This window comes from Vigna umbellata, chromosome 5 (genome assembly GCF_029865625.1).
Source record: "Vigna umbellata cultivar VRB3 chromosome 5, Vumbellata_1.0, whole genome shotgun sequence".
Taxonomy (NCBI): domain Eukaryota; kingdom Viridiplantae; phylum Streptophyta; class Magnoliopsida; order Fabales; family Fabaceae; genus Vigna; species Vigna umbellata.
The window spans coordinates 65,416,588-65,429,712 of NC_142169.1; the positions used below are offsets into that span (position 1 = coordinate 65,416,588).

General features: G+C 26.5%; 1 pseudogene; it reads right to left on the minus strand.

Annotated features, from left to right (window-relative positions):
- Positions 1-1,753: 1,753 nt before the first annotated feature.
- LOC124832120 (peroxidase 31 pseudogene) lies at positions 1,754-9,432 on the minus strand (annotated as a pseudogene).
- Positions 9,433-13,125: the final 3,693 nt, after the last annotated feature.

Here is a 13,125-nt window from a genome sequence, read left to right on the forward strand (position 1 = left end):
ACAAAACTAGATATGAGAATAAAAACAAATATGAAAAAAAAAAGATAAAAAAAATACCATCATTTTATTTAAAAATTTAATAGATTTCGAAATTTCTTGAGAAATATAACCAAATTTCAAAATTTTAATTTTTTTAATTATTTTTTTATTTTTATTGAAAGGTATTTTGATCTATTAGAGATGCAGAAAGAAATTTTGAAGGTGCAAGGGAGAAAAACAGTTGTGAAAAAAAATCACAAAATAAAATAAAAATCACCTTCCACGACTAATTATAACATACACAACAAATGGTATATTACCACTTAACGAAAACTTAATAATAGAAAAAAAAATGCACAATTTAAACAAACAAATGTTACATGTTACCATATATACAATTTAAATGTGATCAAAAATTTATAATTTTTAAAAAATGCAACTTATTTATAATCATTAAAAAACTAAAAAGAGAATTTGGAAAAAGTATAATAATAATAGAAAAAAATATTTAACCTATTAAAAAAAGTGACTTTTACTTAGAAAAGAACATTAATCTTATCATTTCTCATATAAAAGTTTAATTACTTTGAAATATGTATTTTATTACAGTTTTATTTTTTAAAAACATTTTAAAGAATGAAAGGATGAAATAGTATTTTTATTATTTTAAGCTTCGATTTTGAGTAACGTAAAACTATTACACGTAGTATTTCAGACTCATTCAATTTGATATATCTTGGTATTGTGTCCATGAGTGTGAAAGTCTAAAAAAAAATACTAAATTTTATTATTTACAAGAAATGTATGTTTCTAAATTTAATTTATTATGTTAAAATAAAACTATGCAACGTGAGAAAAAAAGTTATTTGTTTACTTGTATAATAACGAGTCAATTTTAAGATAAACACGCATTCTTATCAAACGACAACACATGAGGCTTTTGAGATTGAATGATTGAGGATTTATTTTGTCTCGTTCTGAAGCTGATTCTTATATGTTAGTATTTGATTTGTTTCATGTCATGGATGAAACAATGTCTTCAAAAATTAGACCTTTCCGTAAGCAATCACATTCAAACATCATTCGTGAAAACCAAGTTCAATGCAAGAGGGAGTAGTTTATCTATTGTATAATTTTAGAAACAAAATGATAAATCGAACTTTTAATCAAATATTCAGTTGATAATAAAAAATAGGTTTAATATCCTCTTTGGTCCCCACTTTCGTTGGATAACGTTAATTCAGTCATCATTTTTTAAAGTGTTTGGAATATATCCATGGTTAGTAAAATTTTCGTCTAATTTGTCCCTTTCGTTAAGTATAACCAAACAGAGTTAGTGTGTTGATGATTTGACACTAGTTATTGATAACGTGTCAATATATTATTTTGTGCGTTCTGACCTATTACTTTATTACATAATTGGGTCTTCTTCTTCTTGTTTAACCTAGAATCCATATTCAATCACTCCACACCAATTTGTATGCAATCTCAAAACTACATGAACTCTGAGAAAACAGATCAAAATGAGAAACTTTATTAATTAAATCTTATAATATTACATTAAAAAACCATGACTCAGATTCATCTATCCCAGATTAAGGACAATTGCTTCATTCCCCCATTTCCCAACCTCACACAATCGAACTCTATGTATGTATAATCAACCTCAAAAACATCAAATTCATGCACAACAGAGGTTTCATTCTCATTCTCATCTTAAATCAAAAGATCTTATATCATCAAATCATCAACAACTTCCAAAAAGAAGAAAGAATCAACTAATCTGATCACACTTGCGTCGGATCTCCCCCTTTCTCCTTGTCTGCACATTGAGAAGACTCAGCTTCTGCATCGCCGAGGCAAAAACCCTAAAGAACCTAGCTTGATCCTTGGTGAAGCCCTCCAAGAATGGTCTCATGATGGGGTCATTGTAACTTGTTGGGAATCATAATGTAACTGAAGACAAAAAGGGTAGGGTTGGTTCTGTAATCGGCGCAAGTTTTGGATAAAGGTTCAGAAAAATGAAGGTTGTAGGACGAAGAGGAGTTCGAGACGTTGGTGACGAATTCAGAGCAGTGGGAGAATCCCACGGTGTGGTCCCCACTCAAAGCGACGAACTCCTCCACGGAGAAGCCGTGATGGGTGAAGATTTCCGTGATTTAGGACATTGGCATGGATGGAGTGGGAGGTGGTTGGGGACGGAGACGGTGGAAGAGAAGCGGTCGTCATGACGCCTGAGGAAAACGAGGTAGAAAGGGCAGCCGAGCATGGTCAGAAGGTCGTGGGTTACGGCGGAGAGGATGTCGGTACAGGAGACGGTGTTTGGGCAGGCCAATTCGAGGGCGGTCTTGGCGTGGACGACGAGGTCGAAGGCGTCATCAGGGAGGGAGAGACTGATGTCGGCGATGCTGAGGAGGGAGAGGTTGATGTCGGTGCGCGTTGTAAAACCCCTAAATCAATTTTTTCCCTAATATAAAAACCCTATCTTTAAAAAACCTCAATATGTTGTTTTATTAACACGTCAGCACCGCACAAAACAATATATTGACACGTTATCAATAACTGGTGACAAATTAGACACAATTTTACTAAGTGTAGACATATTCCAAATACTTTTAAAAATGAGGACTGAATTGACATTATCCAACAAAAGTGGGAACAAAAAGAATATTAAACCTAAAAAATAATGAAAACTTATGAACGGAAACATCACTATTTTAGTGAGATATAGTTAATTAATTAAGTTTTAAGAAAGTTTAAGTGACTCACAAACATATTTAAGATATCATAATTAAGCTTACTTAGAATTCTCTTTAAGTCTTTTACTTATCTTATTTTAGGTTTTTTAACTTTATTATAGGATAAACATAATAACGGAAAACATAAATTTAATCTTATTCTCTTTCTTCTGCTACTCTTTTTTTTCATTTAATAAATATAAAATTAATCAAATATTCAATATAAACAAGAAAAAAATCATAAAACTTAATCAAAATAAACAAAAAGAAAATTCTTACATGTTGGAGTTTCTCAAAAAACAATCATGCGTGCCAACATAATAACAAGAAGATGAGAAATTAATCTTAATGTAAAAAAAATGTTTGGAGGGAAAAATGTTTCTCATAAATCACTCACAAGAATAGTTAAAAATGCAACTTTTAAAAATGGTTATCATATTTAAGAGGGAGTTTTGAGTAAGGGAGAAAGTGATAAGAAATGGATATTACATGTTTTTTTTAAAGACATTTATGTTTGACTTGTAAGTTTTAAGTATAGAAATGGATTTTTAGGTTGTGTGAAAAGTAATTTTACATCAAATTATTTCTTACGTTTGTCACCCATAAGTTATATGTAAATTTGATCATTTAATTATAAAAATATCACTATACATTGTTTATGTCAGTTTACTACATATCAAATATAATTCAATGGTATTATAAGTTATTTTTGTGCTCGTGTAACCTAATAAGTATTTTATAGTATATAAATTTGATTAACTAAGATAAGAATATTTGGTAAACAAAATTTTCAAAGTTTTTTTTTTGGAATACAATTGAAACAGAATCATATATTGTTATTTACATTTTATATAGTTTTTTGTTAGTATCCTCAGAATTTTAATAACCATTTTCATTTACTATATCCTCGAATGTTATATGTTGTTTTTTAATAATGAAAGTTTTATATTATATCCTTGAATAAAAATAAGTATACGTTAAAATTAACTAAAAAATATGAAGATAAAAAAAAAACTATAACGAGACTTAAAAAAATGTGTGACAGTTAAACAAAAGAATTATATTATAAACATATTATCTATAGTTCAACAATAAGTTTTACTAAACACACTTAATTTATATTTTCAACAAAAAGTTGCTTTTATAATTATCGCCTAATTTATTAGTTATTCTTATATAAAATATTCTTAGAAGTATAATACGGAAATCAGAAAAATAGTCAAAACCTAGTGTACATTAAATCATGTGTTTTATTATTTTTTTACTTGGAAGAATAACTAAAACTCTTAAATGGCGCAAGAAAACAAATGAATTTAGAAAATATATGATAAACGACGTGTCGTAGATATAATTTTAAAAGTAATAAGATATAATACGTGATATATATATATATATATATATATATATATATATATATATATATATATATATATTAAAAATTGTATAATATTTTTTTAAAAATATGATAAATATATAAATGATATTGTGGGAATTCAATTAAAATCGTGTGTATTAAAGTTATTAACATAAAAAATTATAAAGTATTATCAAAATAAAATTACTATTGTTTTATAGATTAAATATTTTATTGATAAATATCGTTAAAATATCTTAAACTATCATACACATATATACAACCTAAATTAAGGTATCGTTACATCATATTAGAAAACATTTAAATAGTTTGATTGAACTGTTTTTAAAGAATTGAAAAACTATGGATATTTCAAGGAGATTTATTAAGAAACATAATACTACAGATTGCATTACTTTCAATAAAAAAAATTAAGATTTTTATTACACTTTTAATATTGCCAGTTCATCTAAGTGGGATATATTTATAGTGCTGTCAAAAATGGGTGTGAATCATCCACCACGGAAATAAATTTAAAATTTTGATATATGTCAATTTTGAACCTGTCAGGTTAAAACCCGACTCACAAACTCATTTAATTTTGTTTTTTATGCTTATTTTTTTTATTGTATTTGAAGTTTATGATAATTTTGGACTGTATTGTATTTTTTATTTTATTTTGAATTGTCTCTAGAGTTTAATATTATTTTGGAATTTCTTTTAGAAATAAAAAAGAAAAACATGTAATTAAGTGAGTTAGTGAACCAACTCATCTAACCCACAAACTTGTACTAAGTTATCTCATATTTGAATTTTTTTCGACTCGTTAATAAGTGAGTTGGGTTAAGTTAATTCACTAAGTAACAAACTCGTGGTGAGTGAGACCAGATCGAGTCATATGACATGTTTTGACAATACTACATGCTTATATGTTTGATACCACTTATAAATCTTTCAAGAAAGGAGGTTCACAAAGTAAATATATCATATGTACTCAACTCACATAAAGAATTGACATTACTTCCAACTCAAAAATAATGAATTTATGAGTTTTTTTGGTATATTTCTCTATCTTCTTATTTATATAATGTAAGAGTTAGACTCAAATTTGGATACTCTAACATATATTGAAAAGATTTTATAAGAGAAATAAAGGAGTAAAGGTAAGGAAAAAATAAAAATAAACTTATCAAGAAAAGTTAAAATCATTGTATATATACTTAATTTGTAAGGTTTTCGAATTACTTTTCTAAAATTTTATTCTTAATTTATGTATAAGTTAACTTCATTTCAGGGGGAAAAAAAATTCTTTTAGTTATTACGGAGAAGCTTTTGTTGAAAGATACTTACAAAGAAATATATTTTCCTTACTTGCCATACGATATGTAGTTGTAAATATTTGGATTAGTTTGCTTATGGTTTGATAGTTTCTTATTTAACTAATAATAATATTGTATTCATGTCTCGATCATAGAATTAACATTTTTGGAGGAAGATATTGATAAAATGAAAATATAAATGAGGAAAAGTAAAAGAAAGAAAAAGTAGTGGCATTGAGGTTGTGGTGGGTTCCGACTGCAGAGTGCAAGGTGTCATAAATAATTCAAACACAGTAGGGATTCCCACAGTTTCACCATAACCATGTTCGCATTTTGAATCTACCACTCTACTTTACACACAAAACATTTCAGACTTTCTGGGTTTTATTTCTATATCAGTGCAAGCAGGTCTACTCTTAATTCTAATATATTCATACTTTATAAATCACATTAGAATTAAATTTCACTTTTTAAAAATAATATCAAAATTATTTATAATTTATTTTAATAAAATTTGTTAGTGTTATGCTAGAGGTATATTAAAAATCACTCATCCACTTTAAGATATAATTAAATATTTTATATATAAATGAGTGCAATACTCCATTTATAAAAATTAATTTTATAAGTTTGTGATAAACTTAAATTTCACTTTATTAATATATACATAACTTGTTGTTTTTCTTTCCTTGCAAGATGTCCCAGTCATAAAACATCAAAATCCTTATCTAAACTCTCAAAACGTGGTTTGTGGTGGGGTTAGATACCTTCATTGGACTTCTGTCAAGCTTTTTTCACAAGATGCTCTACAACCAATATTCCAACCAATCAATAATGCATATCATACAGCATAAAAATAAAGTCATACTCAAATAAAAATAAAAGTTTGAAGTCATAATATTCAGTCTCAATAATTCAAAACCAAAATTCAAATTAATAATGTCAGACTTTTTATAATAATTAAACAAACTTAAACTGCCTTTTATCTCGGTTACTTAAGTTAAAAAATTTGGAAAGCATATATAAGTAGTTCCTTTATTTGAATTGATTGTTACAGTTTTATTTTATTTTATAATTCATATTTATTATAAAAATATGTACCATTTTGATTTAATTTTACCCATTTTGATGTTTTTTATATTACAGTCTCTCAATATTTGTTTTTTTTATTAATAACTCTATTCGGTTGATTTTATACTCTTAATAGATAAATGATTATTTTTAAGTTATAATATAATATTTGCAGTAATATATATATATATATATATATATATATAATCATTAAGATTTTTAACATAATTATTTTCACGTTTTAAGGGTGAAACAACATATTTTGAATTGTGAATAAAAAATGATATAATAGACTTGTTAGATACTTTTAGTAACAATAGATAATATAATAAATCTAACAAATCTTCATAGAATAAGTTCTAATATTACATTAAAAATAAATTTTAAATTTAATTTAATTTTACAAAAATATATTTATAGATATGTATTATAAAATGTTTTTATATTTAGTCGACACGAGATTTATATTAGATTTGTATTATATGTTAAAATATATATATATATATATATATATATATATATATATATATATATATATATATATATATTTTAAATTTGAGTTAGAATTTAAATTTTTTTCTTATAAACACTAATTATCTTGCATGTTTCCAATATTATAATGGTAAGAATTCATGAAGTACATATCAAAACATTATAGTATAAATTATAAAATAAGTTTTCTTATTATATTTTACAAAGATGTGTGATTCCTACTATTGTTAATAACAAATAGTTTTGGTGTAAAAAGAAGCTTGTTACTTTATAATATTTGGATTAGTAGAGAACTCTTAAATAAGAATTATTTTAATAATTTTAGTTAGTTCTTATTTCTTAAAATGTATATTAAATTAGATTGTACAGTAATTTTAGTGGGCGAATTTTTTCACCACCACAATTATATCACTAAAGTCTGATATTAATATATGTATTTTGATAATTAATTCTAATATGAGTATTTGTTTCTATGAATAAATAATATATGGTGATAAGTCTATGTTTATTTTATGAATATTCTTCTTTACACGTTAGCTTACTTTTTGTTTTTTTAATGTTATTTTCTTTTTTTACAATGATCTAATAATAATTTGGCATTGATATAGTTCAGATGACAGTGATGTTGCAACGTAGTACTTAAGGTGATCTTATTATATATAAATTTATTTTGTTTAAAAACTTTATTAAACTTTCCACTAGTACAATATCTCCTTAGTTAATAAAACTTTTGTAAATATTTTGATATTATATTATATTTTGAATAATTGAAATAATATTATATATTAGTGAGTTATATGTTAAATATTGATTATGTGACAGTTCTTTTAATAATAATATATCATTAATTTGAATGTGAGAGGTAAAATGAATAAAACGGTAATGGGATTATAGTGCACTTTTAATTTCTGCACGGAATTATAAGTTAATTCTCTTAATCGATGATTGTGAGCTTAACATTGACCAATTCAAGTTAGCTGAATCCAGTCGAACTCGAATCTTTGAAAAGTTAGGAAACCATTAAATTACAATCAAATATAATCATGCAAAAGAATAATTAATTTTAAATAAAGTACACAACTTTTGTTGCTTCTTTTACTTTTTATAACTTTTTAAAAAGAAAACGACGTTTTAGTTTATATATATATCCAATAGAAAACATTTTTGTTCCATTTACTACGGAATGAACGCAGCAGTTTAAATTTGAAATTTTGATCCCATCCATTTGGCTTTTTCAGATCTCATTTTCACCTTCATTGACTAATTAATCAATTTGTTCATACCTACAAATCTTAATTTAACCTGATTTTGTAGCTTTCATATAGTGATGCACTGCTTCTTCTTTATATTCTTTTATACATTGAACCTAATTTATTCAATTCATTAAGTTACTTTCATGTCGTAAAATTCCAATTTCCACTAGAAGGTAATTTAGGGAATAAAAATGGAGAATTTTAGTTGGTTGTCACAAGCTAAATTTTATCAATGAACACATATATACTGGTATTAAAATGATCATATTTTAAAAAAACATATATTCCGTTAAAACGTCTCAATGAGTTATTCAAAGTCAAATTAAGAATGATTTATATATATTTCTCTCTCTCCTTTTTCTTATCTTGCCATTTTTCTTAAGAACACAATCATTCAGTAGTGCACTTACCACCAAAACTAATAATATTTAAAACATATTACTAAAATATTTATATATTATTTAAAATTGAACTAAAGCAAAATATATCAATACTTATTTTATATATTACCCAAATACCAACCTAATATAATATTAACTGATGTGAAGATTTTTTTATAACAATTTACAAAATTTAATTCAGAGCAAGTCTTATAAATGTATTATATTTAATAGTGTTTAACGGATACTGAGTTTAACAGATTTTTCTTCTTTCTAAAGTTACTATTAAATCATGACATCTAAAAAATTATAAAAAAGTAAAAATAATATATACCTCATTCAATCTTTTTTAAAATTTTATAATATAAACTATTTTGTTTAAAATTGAGATGACTTCATAAAATAACGTATTTTTCTTATTTCATTACTCTAGATCAGGTCTTCTAAATATATGATGGAGATATTTTCTTTACATGTATATTCTTTTCCTTTATATGATATGTTATGTAGTAAGATATTTATTAGATAAAATATCTTAGATATTTTAAGCGGTTAAGATATTTATGAGTAACTAACCACAATTTATTTGGCTTATAAATACAATGACAGAAAAAAGGTTCAGGTACGTTCCCTTTACGTTCCACTTATGCCAGAGGAACTCTAAATAATATTCTATAGTGATAATATAATCATTTTCTTGAGAGCTGAAGCTCCATAACTCACATCTGACTTAGCGTCGGAGTATCTTCGCAGGTACCTTCCCCTCCCTTGGCGAAAGCAGACGAGCGGTACGAGCTGAAGGAACGCGAACGACAACAATGGAGGAGAAGAGAGCACCCCAGACATTTAGAAGCAACAAAGACACACCGAAAAATATCTACACCAAAACATGATATCTTTTTCTCTACATATATCCACTTTTGGTGAGATTGTTTAGAAATACAAATTTTAATAAATATCTAAACCTAATACCTAATAGGTAGGTCCAAATTAATACACCATCTTAATCTATACTTAATTGATAATACCTACAAAATAATATAATTATGAACATTTATTTTATTTAAAATGGAATAGGTAAGATATCAAAAATAATATAACTCACGTAATGTTCAATTTTGAATAAACTGAAACATATAACAACGATGCAGTGCAATTTTTTAAAATTTTGCGAATTTATAGACCTCCATAGTAAAATAATTGAACCACTTTTAACATTAGATAATCAAAAACTAAAGCGGAAAGTGCATCAAAATTAAAAAAAAATCTCGTAGTTATTTTTTTTTTCTAAAAAGAACATATGACTTTGGTTATTTAAATAACTACGGTCATATTTACTTTGTGCAATTGTTCTCTAATCAACTGAGACCAAAAGGTTAATTAAATTTTCAAAATTGTCATTTGTCTTCTTTTTTCAGAAAGGACATATGATATAGGTTTTTTTATATAACCGATGTCATATCCACTTTCTATAACGATTCCCTAAACAATTGAGGCCAAAGAGATTAATCAAAATTTTTAAATTATCAAAAAAAATTTATATAGAAAAAACATACGGTCTCGATTATTATGAATAATCGTCATTATACGTTTCGTTTAAAGTTATATTCATAAAAGAAACGCAAGTTATTATTTCATACTTTCGTTCTTTGTTTTTCCGCGAATGAGTATTGTTGTCCACTACTCGACTCACTTTTGTCTTTAAACTTGAAGTCCACCCTCACTACTTAATTTAATATTTTCTTTGTGTAGAGAAATACTCTTTAAAAGGCCACACAACTAATTGTAAAATGCTTTTGGAGGATCCGTGCATAAGAAATCTTCATGAGTTCAAAGCTTGCAACTCGAGTTATCCTTCCGAAGCATTCATTATAGCAACGGAGTTAGATTTAACGGGAAAAAGTGGATCTCTTAACGAGATGAAACAAAGTTGGAATATTCACTGAAAAAGATATATATTTACGTTTAAATATTTAATCGTGTCTCCATCAAAAGTATCTTTAAGGAAAAATATCTATGAGAAATAAAAAAAAATATTAGGTGGCGACTGCAATTATAAAATCAGGTCATCAATTTAACATTGAATTAAGAATTACAATTAAGAGGTAAAATACTATTTTTATTACACTCCATTTAGCGTTTTTGTTTTAGTCTAAACTTCCTTTTCAACTAACCAAGATAAAAAGTATAGAGAAAGTGTATGGCAGGCCATAGTTGCCTCTTGCGTGAAACCCTCAATTACATATCAACAATTTGGTGAACCATCTCTCACGTGGTTGGTTTGATTTACATTCCAAACACCAATTATTTGGTAACTTGGGTTGAACTTCATTATTTAATTTGTCTCATGACTCAGCATAGAAAGAAACATCACCTTTTTTACTCCTCTATTATTCAAATCAACCACAAAACTGCTCCTTAATTGGATACTTGTAGATGACATCATGACAACGTTCGAGTTAATTAATCTTCACTACCACTTGGACTTTTGCTTGTGATGAACAAATCACGACAGAATAAAAAAGCAAACTTTTTCTTTACAAAGGAAGAGAGAATTTGATATGAAGAACAGAACAGGTGTTGTGTTTGTAAATTTACAAAACAATAAGGTCATGCTGTGGCCATAGGATCTTAAATAAGGAATCTATATGGAGACTTTTAAAGAGATACTACACCCCGCTAGGGTTGTTTCTTCACCATGACCTTTTTTCTTGGTAACTCCACATTTTTATTTCATATTTTGTTTTCCTTGCAATTTAGATATCCATTAGAAATTATTATTATAACATATCCTTTTAATAACATATATTTACTAAAAAAATATCACACATTTAATATTAAAGAACAAATAACTCACACCCACACAAATATATATATATATATATATATATATATATATATATATATATATAATATTACAATTATCTGAAATATAACTATAATACTAAAAATATATACACAACAGTCATAGACAACTAAAAGATAATATTACAGTGATAAAAAACATAATAAGGTTTTTAAAAAAATATATGACTAGATCATCAAGTGTTACATCATCTTCTCACACCATTAAAGTGATTATTACAAACAAAAAGAACACAAAGAAGAAAAACAACAAAGAAACTGTAAGCTAATTTGCGAAAAGAGTAATAATGAAACATGTATAAAAATATTATCACATGTAAATCATTTATAACAAAAACTTATCACATATAAATACTAATATTAGACTCAACTATCTGGATACATGTATTGATATCTGACTCTAGCGAGTTATGCACTTGTGGTGGTGCCACACACAAAGTTAGTCCGTTAACCATCTTTGGTCAAGGTAAAGACCCTAGACTAGGACCTATTGCACCTTTCCTCACATACAATGCTCTTCTCTGCTTGAGATTGAATGATTTTTAAAACAACACGATAACTCTCAATACTAAATCCTTATATTGATACATATACTAGTGAAACATTACCATAGAATCTTCCCATAAAATTCAAGAAATTATGCCAAACACAATTACAATACTCCTCATCCTTACAACATCATGCATAGGCACTATAATATTCTTAAACATACATAAAATCCATGGTAAAACTATCTCAAACAAGTCAACGCGAAAGAAAATTCCAGCACACACATTGGCGCTCAAAAGTAGGACTCAACGTCAAACTTTTTGCAAAAGGTGGCACTCAGCCCCTTGGAACAAAAATGTTACATACTTGTGGTACAAAAATGGTACTCAATGGTGCTCTCGTGCTGCTCAGCGCCAAAGCGTTCGCAATTTTAGGCACTCAATGGTACAAAATTGGCATTTAACGCCAACCTATCACCACTTAGCGTTGTATCATATACAGTAGATTAATTTTTATGATTTAGGAAAAGTGTAACGTGTTCAAATCACCAAACTGGTATTCCCTTCTCAGTACTTTGGTAGAAAACAATTTTTAATGTCGGACACATACCAATTGGCTCAATTAATGAGATCTTAAGTTCCTCAATAAACACAAACTTAACTAAGACAAACATCTAAAACAACCAATTCAATTGATCAAATTTCATTATGCAACTCAATCATTAATTAAGTTTTACATTATAAAACATAGTTTTCTAAACTCTTATAATCATAGTTGTATTTAAATTATTGTACAGTAGAACTTAATTAATATTAAAAATATAAATATGATTTTAAGTTTTACATTGAATACGAAGTAAGAATTAAATATTATATAAAAAATATATTCATAAATCCATTAACTTAATATTTTAAATTGAAATTGATAATAATACTTTATATAATTGGACCCTTTTTTCATTTTTACTATTTTTATAATTAATCTTTTTGAAATTCATATCCCTTAAAATCATTAGCTAAACTACAACCATATTGCCTTAAATGATATGTTGAGTTTCTTCGTGGTGAGTGACCACAATTTGTTGGTAGTGTTTATTAGTGAGCCTGAATTTTGTAGTTTTGTTGGATAGTGTATGATTTGTTGCATTGTTTATGTGTATATTTCATATTTTTTAAGCTACAATAT